The sequence below is a fragment of the Sapajus apella genome, unplaced genomic scaffold, assembly GCF_009761245.1.
Source record: "Sapajus apella isolate SASKATOON/1434 unplaced genomic scaffold, GSC_monkey_1.0 scaffold17, whole genome shotgun sequence".
In the NCBI taxonomy this organism is placed as follows: domain Eukaryota; kingdom Metazoa; phylum Chordata; class Mammalia; order Primates; family Cebidae; genus Sapajus; species Sapajus apella.
In genome coordinates this window covers 13,877,798-13,891,109 of record NW_022436957.1, presented here as the reverse complement: position 1 = coordinate 13,891,109, position 13,312 = coordinate 13,877,798, and positions in this window count along the sequence as shown.

Below are 13,312 nucleotides of genomic sequence, written 5' to 3'. Positions count from 1 at the left end.
CATTGATTAAAATGTACCATAAATTTTCTACATTTCAGGAAATAAAAAACAAGTGTTAATGACTCAGTTATTTCTGACATTAAGCAATAAGTAGAAATTGTACAAGACATGCTGCAAATTTTTCTGAGTGAAATATGCCATAGTTTGGGTTCCCACAGAAGCCAATACCAGGACAAAGATTCAAGTACAACTCATTTAATTGAGAGATGAAAGAAATATTGATAGGGAGTGGGGAAAGAAGACAGGCAAGGGAAAAGCCAACACAGAGCGATACTGGAACTTAAGCCTGCTGGGGAACTCTAGGAAGCAGTGTAAAAAACATGCCTCTTGGGCTGGGCACAGTGGCTCATGCCTGTAATCCAAGCACTTTGGGAGGCTGAGATGGGAGGATTGCCCGAGCCCAGCAGTTTGAGACCATCCTGGGCAACATGGTGAGACACCCATCATTACAAAAAAATGCAAAAATTAGCTGGGAGTGGTGGCACATGCCTCTAGTCCTTGCTACTGGGAAGGCTGAGGTGGGAGGATTGCTTGGGCCTTGGGAGTTGAGGCTGCAGTGAACCGTGATCATGCCACTGCACTCCAGCCTGAGTGACAGAGGGATACCCTGTTTTAAAAAAAAATGCCTCTCAACATGAATCGAACTGGGGGACGTTATGTTAAGTGAAATAAGCCAGGCGTGTTCTTATTCATATGTGGGAGTTAGAAAAATTGCTCTCATGGAGGTACAGAGTAGAATAGTGATTACCAGCGGCGGGAAAGGATGTCTGTTGGGGGAAGAGAGGAAGAAAGGTTGGTAAATGGGTACAAATACGCAGTTAGATAGAAGGAATAAGTTATAATGTTTGACAGAAGAGGAGGGTGACCATGTTATCAACAACGTGTTGCCTATTTCAAAATAGTTAGAAGCGAGGACTTCAAATGTTCCCAACACAAAGCAATAATAATGTTCAAGGTGATGGATACCCCAAATACCCTGACTAGATCATTACACGTTCTGTGCATGTAACAAAATATCACATGTACCACTTAAGTATGTTCAAATATGTATTAGTTTTAAAAAATGCCTTAGTGTTAACCCACCTCTGAGCAAGGGAGGCAAAGCTTTTATATCCCAAAGATGATCAGTTTCTGGGTTGAAAACTGTTAGGGGACTGATGATTTCCAAGAACTTTCATACTGCTGCCCTGCTGACAAAATGAACTTTCTGCTGATAGGTTAGTGATGGGGTAAAGGTTACAAAGACGCTATTGGCTATCCAGAATAATGTGCAGATATTTTTCAACACAATCTGAATTTTCTATCATTAAAGAATTTTTTTTCTGGTAATGGACAAGAAGCAGGTTTCATCTACTTTGTCTTAATGAATACATATAATATTACTTTCTTTTTTTTTTCCCATTTATTTATCTTATTGCATTTTAGGTTTTGGGGTACATGTGAAGAATATGCAAAATTGTTGCATAGGAACACACGTGGCAGTGTGATTTGCTGCCTTCCTCCCCATCACCTACATCTGGCATTTCTCCCCTTGCTATCTCTCCCCAGCTTCCCACCCCCCACCGTCCCTCCCCTATTTCCCCCCAACTGACCCCAGTGTGTAGTGCTCCCCTCCCTGTGTCCATGTGTTCTCATTGTTTAACACCCGCCTATGAGTGAGAACATGCGGTTACTTCACAGGCTTATTCTGAGGATCAAATGAATGAATATGTGTAAAAGTACAACAGAAATGGAAGGTGGCAGTTGAAATAATTTTGCAGTTTGCCATTGGATAGAAAAATGAACCCAGGAAAAGCAGTGAACTAGAAAAAAATGCAATCACACTCATTTCTTATTTTAATCTCTTTTTGTTTCTGAACCCCAAATGTAGAGCTTCCAATGATTTAGTTTGAGTCATTTTTTCTGATTCATCAGAAAACTTTCTGGGCATCTGACATGGTTTTAGTTTGGACCAGTTGGCCAGCTGCTCCTGACTTGGCTACATAGGGGCTGGGACTTTCCCAGTCTCTGAACTAAAGGAAGCCAACAGTATTAGTAGATTTCTCTCTGCCATGAATGCAAGTTCAACGACTGGCCCATAGGTCCCCAACTTTGGATTTGGAGGGATTCTCTTTATAGCCTACTTAATTTGTAGTCAATTTTTATAAATGTTCCATATGATCTCAAAATGAATGTGCCTTCCTTTTTTGTTGAGTACAATGTTCTGTATGTAAATATTAGATGAAGCTCTGTTTTTAGTGAAGATTAAATCTTTGCTATTCATATATATATATATTTGTTTTTTGCTACCTTATCAATAACTTTTTGAGAAAAGTTAAGTAAAATTCCTTCTATGATGGTATATCTGTTATAAAAATTTTGCTTTATATATTTTGAGACTACATTATTATTATTATTATTATTATTTTCTGAGACAGGGTCTTGCTGTGTCACCCAGGCTGGAGTGCATGATTACAGCTCACTGCAGCTTCAACCTTCTGGGATCAATTGTTTCTCCCATCTCAGCCTCCTGAGTAGCTGGAACTACAGGCGGGGACTACCATCATTCCTGACTGATTTTTTTGTAGAGATGGGATTTTGCCATGTTGCCCAGGCTGTGGCTGAACTCCTGAACTCAAGTGATCCTTATGCCTTAGCCTCCCAAAGTACTGGGATTACAGGCATGAACCACCATGCCCAGTTTGAAACCACATTATTAAGTGCATACAGGTTCAAAATTATTTTTTTTTTGGTGTATTGTTCTTTTTGTAATCAAGTGAGGTCTTTCTTTATTACTACTAAGTTCTTCCTCAAAATTCCATTTTGCCTTCTCTTAATTTTGCTAGGTAGATTTTTGTTTTTATTTGTCTAGTACATTTTTTATTTTAGCTCATATATGTCTTGATGTTTTAGGTGTGCCTTTTAATAAATAGCTTATGCTTAGCTTTTGTTTTTCATCTACCCAATATAAGCAGATTTATTTATCTTTTAAAGATAGTGACTAAAACATAGGTTACTGATATATTTGGGTTTAATTTTTGCTTTGTTGTTGTTCCTGTTTGTGTATTTCATTTTTGTTTTCTTATTCTGGTTTTGAAGTTATCCATTTTATTTCTTTATCACCCATCTCATGCTCTCATTTTCTTTTGCCTTTTGACAGTTTATAGCACTGATAAGATGTTTTCTGCAAGTCTAATTGTCTTTCCTTTGTTTGGAATATAGTAAATGCATGATAAATATTTATCTTGTGGAATAACATTCACTACATATTTGAGAGTTGTATTAGTATGTTCTCACTCTGCTGATAAAGATATACCCGAGACTGGGTAATTTACAAAGAAAAAGAGGTTTAATGGACTCACAGTTCCCCATGGCTAGGGAGGCCTCACAATCATGGCAGAAGGTGAAAGCCATGTCTTACATGGTGGAAGACAAGAGAAAATGGAGAACCAAGCAAAAGGAGTTTCCCCTTATAAAACCATCAGATCTCATGAGACTTATTCACTACCATGAGAACAGTATGGGGGAAACTGCCCCCATGGTTCAATTATCTCCCACCAGGTCCCTCCTACAACACATGGGAATTATGGGAGCTACAATTCAAGATGAGATTTGGGTGGGGACACAGACAAACCATATCAAGCGTTGTGTCTGTGCACCTAATGACAGATTGTGTATATGTTGTCTTAATCCCTGCTCACAGAGAGTAGAGGCAAGCTGGTGAAATCTTCCCAAACTTTAATGTTTCTATCCACAAAACTCAGCTGACCTTCTTCATTTCCCCCTTTCTGTTTACTCATGATCTGTCACCAGCAACCTTTGAAAAGGAGCCTAAAGAAGTGTTGACAGGAGTTGCAAGAAGGTGCATGAAGGAAGGTTCAGTATATCAAGTCATAAAACCTAAGCTATCCAGTTCTGTGAAGTTAATAGCTTTTAAAGGGAACATCTTTTTCCCCCTATCCATTTGTGTGACTGCTTCGTCCTGTGGCATGTGCACCTTCAGCTGACTTTTGAAAGCCTGCTATTTTAAAGGTCATAATTTTGACTGAAGGGCCTATGATTAGTAAGTTCTCATTAAGTACTCTGTCCTGAGTGTTTCTGCGGGGTGGGAGAGAATGTTCTTAAGCAGCTGCCAGGGTTGATAACAGTCCTACAAATTGGAATGACTCCAAAAGTAACCAAAGAACTTTACAAAGATTAAAAACAAGCAAGCAAAAAAACCAACAAAACAAAACCCAAAAACCCAAACCAACAAACAAAAACAACAACAACAACACAAACACTGGTAGTAGCTGTAGTAGCAGCTGCAGCAAGGGAGAAAATAGTGTAATGGCTTCCTGGTCACCAAATCTAAGCACCTTCTTACCCTTGCTTCCTTCATAGTGTAGGAAACTCAATACTCTCTCCGTCTTTTTCCCACCCTGTCTCTAGTGGCTCTCTTCCTATCTCTTAGCTATAGGTGTTTTCCAGGTGTTAATCTGGAGTCTTCTTCTCTCTTCCCTGATCCTCCCCAACAAAGAACATTCCATTCTGATGGCTTCACATATAAGCTTTATGTTGATGACTCTCAAGTCCATGTTTCTGGCTTCTACACAAACCGTAGGACCACATTTTAAATTGCCTGCTGAATATTCTTTCTAGATGTCCTCCTGAAGTCTTGACTCAATACATCTGAAGCTAAACTCACACTCCTTTCTTTAAAACCAGCTTCCACACCCCACGACCTAGTAATTTGACTCCTATATATAACAGCCAAAAGAAATGTGCACACAGCGTACAGAAAGACATGTATAGAAAAGTTCACAGAACATGATACATTGTGACCGAATTAAGTTTGACCCAGGAATGCAAAGGTAACTTAAAATTAGAAAATTAAACAGTGTAATTCATCACATATGAGAGTAAGAAAAAAATTACGGGATGGTCCCGGCTCAGTGGCTCATGCCTGTAATCCCAGCACTTTGGGAGGCCAAGGTGGGTGGATCACTTGAGGTCAGGAGTTTGAGACCAGCTTGGCCAACATGGTGAAACCCCATCCCTACTTAAAATATAAAAATTAGATGGGCGTAGTGATGCACGCCTGTAATCCCAGCTACTCGGGAGGCTGAGGCAGAGGTTGCAATGAGCTGAGATTGTGCCACTGCACTCCAGCCTGGGTGACAGAGTGAGACTCTGTCTCAAAAAAAAAAAAAATCACATGATTGCTTTAATAGATGTAGAGAATTTATTTGATAGTATTAAACAACATTTATGATTTAAAAAACCTCTTAGTGATGTAGGAGTAGAAAAGAACATCTTTAATCTCCAAAAGACCTACTGAAAACGTTATATTCAATTACAAAATATTTAAAAATTTATCTTGGAGATCAGGAACAAAACAAGGATGCCCCTGATAACCACTGCTATTCAACAGTGTGAACAATGTTCTGACCAGTACATAAGACAAGGAAAAGGAAATAAAGCCATAAGAACTGGAAAGAAAGAAACAGCAAATGTTCTGCATTATTTGCAGATGATATGATTGTATTCATAGAAAATACAAGTGATTTGGTTGATAAACTACTGAAATTACTAAGAAAATTTAGCACAGTATCTGGATATAAAACCTCCATATCCCCAAATCCAATATATTTACCCATACCAAGAGCAAACAGAAAATGAAATTAATATAAAATATATAGGAATAAATCTAATAAAGAATCTGCAAGATTGCTACAGAAAAAAAATGATGAAATCTTATTTTGAGACATTAGAGAAATGCCATAAAGGGGAGATATGCCATAGTATTCTGAGCAAAAAAGAAGCCAATTTTCCCTAAATTTATTTCTAAATTCAATGCAATTTCAATTGATGTTTTTGGTGGAACTTGAATAATTGATTTTAAAATTTATATGCGAATACAAAAGGGCAAGGATAGCCATTACCCTTTTGAAGAAGAAGAGGAAACCCACAAGGCAGGAAGACTTGATCTGCTGGATAACAAATCTGTTATAAATCTGTAGTAATCGAGGGAGTATATTATTTTTCAAGGATAGAAAATATACACCAATGGAATTTAATGGAGAACCCAGAAATTTATCTACACATAAAGTTGATATTTGACATACCTTGCACTGTAGAACAGAGGAGAAATGTCAGTCATTAGAATAAAAAGTACTAAGACAATGGGATGACTCAGCCTAGCAAAGCGAGGCATCATCAGACATAGTGAGAAGCTTAGGTCATGCTCACCAGAAGCATAGCTGGAGATAGGGATTCCCTGGATGCTGTTTATTGGATGAATACTTTCAGAAGAAAGGGAGTGAGGTAAGAGGAATAGAGCAGGGGAAGATGCTAAGTAAGGGTGTGTTCTTAGTTTTAGCCTGATTCCACAGGAGTTCTGTAGCATAAATTGCACCACAGAGTTGGTTCCCCTTGAAGCAAGGACATGAGAATTATATCCCCGTGGCATTTAGTCATTGGCTATGGGTTGCACCCCAAAGGCAGAGGTAGGTATAGCTTCCTGGGCAACAGTGGCTCTCATTCAGCTGGGGGAAATTCTGTAAAGGATAACCTCTTAGCAACCAACATGCAAAAACTTGAGGAATGGGTGAATGATTGGTAAAGGGGATCACTGTGGAGCACCAATAGTGTCCTCTGCAGTGGGGGCCTGGTTAGCACTCTTGAGTCAACTTTAGTTCTCTTGTGATGTGGACCATATGCTGGAGTCAGGAAGCTGGCCATGAGACTGCCTGTGTCAGGGTGCAGTGATCTGGTGCAGAAGGTGAGGGTAAACTCTGCTCCCAGGGGTTAAGGAGGTTGTTTTAGAGACTCAGAGGGATTTCTAGGGATTAGATTGAAGTTCCCAGAGGAAGAGGGTCAAAACTCTTCTAGTACATTGAGCCAATAAACAAAAGCAAATCACAAGTTCACCAGATGCAGTCACTGACCTCAAGACCAGCATGGGACACAGCACCAGAAGATTCAAGACCACCATTTTATATGAATCCCACTTTCCTAAGATCCAGGTTGTAGCCTAGAGAAGATCAATGGGCTTAGAAATAAATATTATTGGGATTTGTGAAGAATAATATATCAGGTTATGAAGTAGAGAAACTATTTTTGCTGCATATCTTACATGTATAAGTGACATTTTGACATCTACTTTAGAACATTTTAAGGCCACTAGATTGCTATATTCAAACAGATAAATGATGTAGTCAAAACTTTGACCTTTGACAACAAGATTATAAATCTTTTGAGAACAGAATGATGCAAACCACAGAGGAAAGTGTTAGATAATTCCATCTTATCTCATATTACTTCTTCTCATGATATTTGAAACCCATTCCCTTTTGTTTTAATCCACATATGTTACCAAGAGCCAGGTAAAAGTCAAAAAACACTGGGGAAAAGATTAGATTATAAATTGTACTGAGATACTTGTTACTAATTTAGAGAAACATCTATTTAGACCCACGTCTCACACCACAATACAGAATGGATAAATTGTATATGAGAAATTAATTCAAAAGGAAAAACAGTGACTTTTATGAGGTCTCTGGAGTTTCTCTGTTTCATAAGCTTTAAATTGATAGAACATCACAATTATCATGACTGAAAAATCTGATTACATAAAAATTAAAATTGTGTACATAAGAAATTAAACAACACAGGGAAAATCTTTTCAACAAATATGAAAAACAGAGGCTTAATGTCTTAACCAGATTCAAAAGAAAAACATTACTACTTTGATAATAAAGAAGAAAAAGGCAGACGATTCCAAATGAGGAACTGTGCTAAGTAGACACATATTTTGTGAGAAAGTGTTAAACCTTTCATTTCAACCTTAAACAAATATTCACTGAGTATCTATTATGGGCCAGACATAGTCCTAGGTACTTTATAGAAGTAGTGCTAGTACTACTACTATCTAATTTTCTAGGTACTAGTCATCAAAGAATATAATTCAAGTTACTAATCAAGTACAAGTGAAATTAAAATTGATGTTTTCATACACTACTGGTGGAAGTGGAATTTTATAAGCCCAGTTGGATTTGGCCATATCTGTATAGTGATATAGCATTGTTCTAGCCCTTTAACTCAGTAATACTACTTGGAGGAACATATCTACAAAGGAAACAAGATCCTAAGAGGAAAATAAACTTATATGTCTGAAACTGATCATCGCATTGTACTTTATAGAGAAAGAAAAAATATATAAAAGCACTGTAAATATTTAACATTTTAATTCAAACCTTCCCAAAACTAATTTTACTATAGAATCCATTTTTATGGAGTATCTGTTACCTTGCTTGAGAACACATTTTCAGAAAGAAAAGGTCTATAATTTTGGCAATCATCCTGTTAGGGTCAAAGGGATAATGATGTGGTTCATACAGTAATAAGGTTTCCCTTGGTAATGTGTTTGGAACCAGACTCACCTAAGAACCAGTCTCTAACCTAGAAAGGAGAAGCCTTCTAGAACATACATAATCAAAGAGAATGATCACCTCTGGCTATGTACTTTTCTAGATTTCCTGAGGTGTGACCCTCAGTAAGGCTAGATAAGACAGCCTCCACGTGTCTACTAGACATAGACACTGAACTCATCAGAAAGCATGAGAATGAATCTCCTGTTTCATAGAAACCAAGACATTCATAGAGAGGAGAAGCCCCTTTTATGAACTAGGGAGTTTAAAAAAAGGGCAAACTACCTGATGGGGTTCTCAGAATAAACATTCTTAGCAATGGTGCGCTAAGAGCTCTCCAGGGTCCTGAATAACTGCTGCTGTCTCTGGCCTGGTGGAATCTTGCTCTCATTAGTGTCCTCACCTAGCAGATTCACTACCCCTGCCTGCCTTGGCTCTTATCCTCTGGCCTCTGGCTTTTTGACAGTATCTGTCTGTGACTCATATATAATGAGACTTCAGTCACTGCCTGTTCTGTGCATGTATTGGCAGCTTCATTTATCAATTTCCTTCTAAAGGATGTCGATTTGAGCCCATCTCAGTAGAAGAGAATATGTGTTTTATTAACTCTTGATTGTACTATCAGGAAGGAAGGGAACTCACTGGAGATAATTTTCAAATGTAAGTCCTCTTCTTGGATCAGTAAGGCGTGGTATCTGTTGTTGTATTTGCTTGTTGCTGGGATACTTGAGGAAGTAACTACTAGAAGAACACATGGAGAAAGCAGAAGGAGGAGATCATCAGAATTGAGAGATTCAAAGACTTGTCTATCATCCTTCTAAATCTTTCAGTTACTGGACTAGCAATAGTGTAAAGCACAGTTCATTACACATGGTTTGTGCTGGTAAACAAATGAATATTAAACTATGCACTAGTAAAACAGAGTTCTAATCCTGGCTTTTTAAAAAACTAAGTAGCTGTATAACATTGGGTAAATAGTTTAGCTTCTCTTTATTAGTATATGATAACTGGTACAATAAACAACCCCAATATTCCAATCACTTAAAACAACATAAGCTTATTTCCCATTCATGCAACAATCCAGTACATATTCCTGGCAGGCTGGCTTTCCTGGGCAACTCTCCTTTTAGTCATGACTCAGCCTTCTTTTATCTTGTAGCTTTGCTATCCTTGTAGCCCTTAGAATCATCTTCATTCAGGTAGTCACAAAGAAAAGGGAATGGGAAGATTATATACTAGAGGGTTTTATAGGTCAGGCCATGAAGTGGTATATATCACTTCTACCCATATTCCAGTGGACGGGACCCATCACATGTTCAAATCTAACTGAAAGGGATCCTGGGAAATGTAGTCTTGTTGTGTACCCAAAAGGAAAAGGGACACAGTTTGGTGAACAACTGACCAGCTTCCGCCCTGTCTGGGTTCTGGTTTTCTCAACTGTAAAGTGATGCAAATAGTATCTTCCCTTCCTTCTCCACAGAGTTATTGTGAAGCTTAAAGGAGATCATCCACTTGAAAATGCCTTGAAAAATGTAGAACAACATATACAGATAGGGAATCATTATTGCATGGTTTACCCGTCTTTAAATGTTAATTTTAGAACTGAATAAATGTGTTCTTTCTTTGGTAGGGCTCCTTATAGTTGGCCCTAGTATATACCAAGTATAAATATATTTAATGGGATAATATAAATATTTTCATATGGAGTGAAAATAGATTATAAATGAACTTTTGACCTTTTATAATTTGAATGCCTTGATAAAAATATACCAGGATAAAATTTAAAAAGAAAGTACTATTTTACCTTTAAGCTTAATTTCTTTCCAAGTTCTTTAAGATGCTTATAACCTCCCAGACAATAAAACATACCATAGGTTTGATAATTGGTGGCAAGTTCTATTACCTTTGACATTCTTCCCTGGAATGGTTTTTGGAAATGGGAGATTTACTATGATCGTTGTGGATGACATCTAATTATTCATGCACACACACACACACACACACACACACACACACACACACCCCCTACCACTTTTTACTTTTCTGAGACCCTTTAACCCTTAGCAGCCAGCAGCCACTGTTTCCTCTGGCTCCCAAAGCAAGCAAACAAAATATTTTGCCTCTTTCAACTTCTCATTCTCAGATTTGCCATTAATCAGAAGATCTGATAGAATTGTATTATGCTTACACACCCAGCAACACTCCAGTGATTTCTGAACACTGATCACTGTTTAGTTTCATTATGTTTTGACCTGAAGCTACCATCAGCCATCTGGGAAGGGCTGTTATTTAAGCAAACATTACTCAGCCAATTGTGACTGAGGCACTGGATCATGCTGAACTGAGAGATTTCTTCTAGGGATGAAAGGAAATAATAAGAAATCACAATAGCAAGGGACATACTTTGAGACCCAGCTTAGTTTTCTGAAAGGAGAAAAAGACGTTTGTTTGAAATCCCAGGGCCTTAGAGTAGTTGGCTAGAGCACACTAAGCCTTAGGAATAATGTCTAATTTATCTTAGAGCATACTGAACTCTCAGCTTAAAAATTCAAAGGAAAGATTATACATATTGAGTTACTCTCAATATGCATAAAATAACTGAATGTGAACATGACCTAAAGGAAATTAGACTGCACATAATCGTGCATTCTGGTGCACTGTGGCATTAACTGGAAGATACAGAGCCTTGGGTTTTGTGGAAGGAAATAGAAGTTGGGATGTAAAATAAAGCAAAGAAGGAGATGCCCTTGGAAATACAAATTGCTATGAAATGAAAGCAGTGTCTAATCAAATAAGAGCCTTCTAAAGAGACAGTATCCCTCACATCTGGGTGTCTTGGCTATCTATCTATTAGGAAAAAAAGTGGGTCAGGGAATTATACTAGAGCAGACCCCTTTCAGCTGGGCAAGCTTTGAAAGAATTAAAAAATCTCTTCTATTGCCTCTCAGTGGATATCTTTTCTTTTCTTTCTTCTTCTTCTTCTTCTTCTTCTTTTTTAAAAATCTCCTTCTATCAGCCATTTGCCAGCTACATTTCTACATGGGTTTCATTTTGATCTATGTTCTACTCACCCTCTGTGCCTTACGAATGTGTGCACCTTGGTGCCAAAGACAAACATGCTGAAAATGCTGGAGTCCTGCAGCGGACTGAGTCCACCACGTATTGGCTGACAGCTTGCATTAGTGAATATCCTCTTTTCATTTTGACAATTAAACTGGGTTGAAAGTGAAGAGGTGACGGTTTTACTTCCGGAAGGATCTGAGTATTGAAATGTTGTACTTGGAACAAAATTCACCCCTTGATAAGATAATACATTCAGACCTTCCCAGAATCTGTGAGGAGGAAGAATGAGGGAGTGTGGAGGCAAGATGAGAGTCGAGGAAGAACTGGGAGTCAGTGCTTCCGAAAACCTGGGATCTCATACTATCTTTCACTGAATCTGGGACCTTGGCAAGTGGCTGATCTCTCTGAGCCTTAATGTTCCCATTTGCAAAATAATAGTAATAATGGTAATGAACAACTGAGAGGCAGGGTGGCGTAGTGCACAGTGCACACACTCCAGAGGCAGATTGCGAGGGTTCGAGTGCTGGTTGTGCTGTTATTGCCTGTAACACTTCTGTGCCTTAGTTTCTTTCTATTTTTTCTTCTGATTTTATAACTAGCTGAATAAAGCTTGAACTACATTGCTGGTTGCAGAATATTTCATTGTACCTTTAAAAAATTAACAAACTTTATTTTTTAAAGAGCAGTTTCAGGTTCACAGCAACATTGGGTGGGAAAATACAGGGATTTTCCATATACCCCGGGTTCCACACATACATAGCCTCCCGCACTAACAACATCCCTCACCAAGGTGCTACATTTGTTACAATCGATGAGCCCATACTGACGCATTATCACCCCAAAACCATAGGTGTTGTTGTTGTTTTTTGAGACGGAGTCTTGCTCTGTTGCCCAGGCTGTAGTGCGGTGGTGCAATCTTGGCTCACTGCAACCTCCGCCTCCTGGGTTAAAGTGATTCTCCTCTTCAGCCTCCTGAGTAGCTGGGATTACAGGTGCCTGCCACCACGGGTGGCTAATTTTTTTTTGTATTTTTAGTAGAGACAGGGTTTCACCATGTTGGCCAGGATGCTCTTGATCTCCTGACCTCGTGATCCACCCGCCTAGGCCTCCCAAAGTGCTGGGATTATAGGCGTGAGCCGCCGCGCCTGGCCAACCATAGTTTACATTAGGGTTCACTTTTGGTGTTGTATGTTCTATGGGTTTGGACAAATGTATGACGTGGATCTACCATTGCAGTGTTGTACAGAGTACAGGCTTGCCTCAGAGATATTGCAGGTTTCATTCCAGACCACCACGATAATGTGAATACTGCAATAAAGTGAGTCACACGCATTTTTTTTGTGTTCTAGTGCATATAAAGTTATGTTTACACTATATAGTAGTCAATTAGGCATGCAATAGCATTGTGTCTAAAAGAGCAATGTACGTACCTTAATTAAAAAATATTTTATTGCGAGCCATCATTTGAGCCTTTGGCAAGTCATCATCTTTCTGCTGGTAGAGGGTCTTGCTTCCATGCTGAGGGCCTTGTTCTGGATTAGCTTTTGCTTAAGGGAATGTTGTGGTTGGCTTGATCTATCCAGACCACTCCAATGTTCTCCATTTCAGAGACGAGGCTGTTTTGCTTTCTTGTCATTCATGTGTTCACTGCAGTAGACTAATGTCCTTCAAGAACTTTTTCTTTACATTCACAGCTTGGCCAACTGTTTGGTGCAAAAGACCTAACTTTTAGCCTGTCTTGGCTTTTGATATATCTTCTTCACTAAGCTTAATCATTTCTAGCTTTCGATTTAAAGTGAGAGACATGCAACTCTTCATTTCACTTGAACACTCAGGGGCCATCGTAAGGTTATTAACTG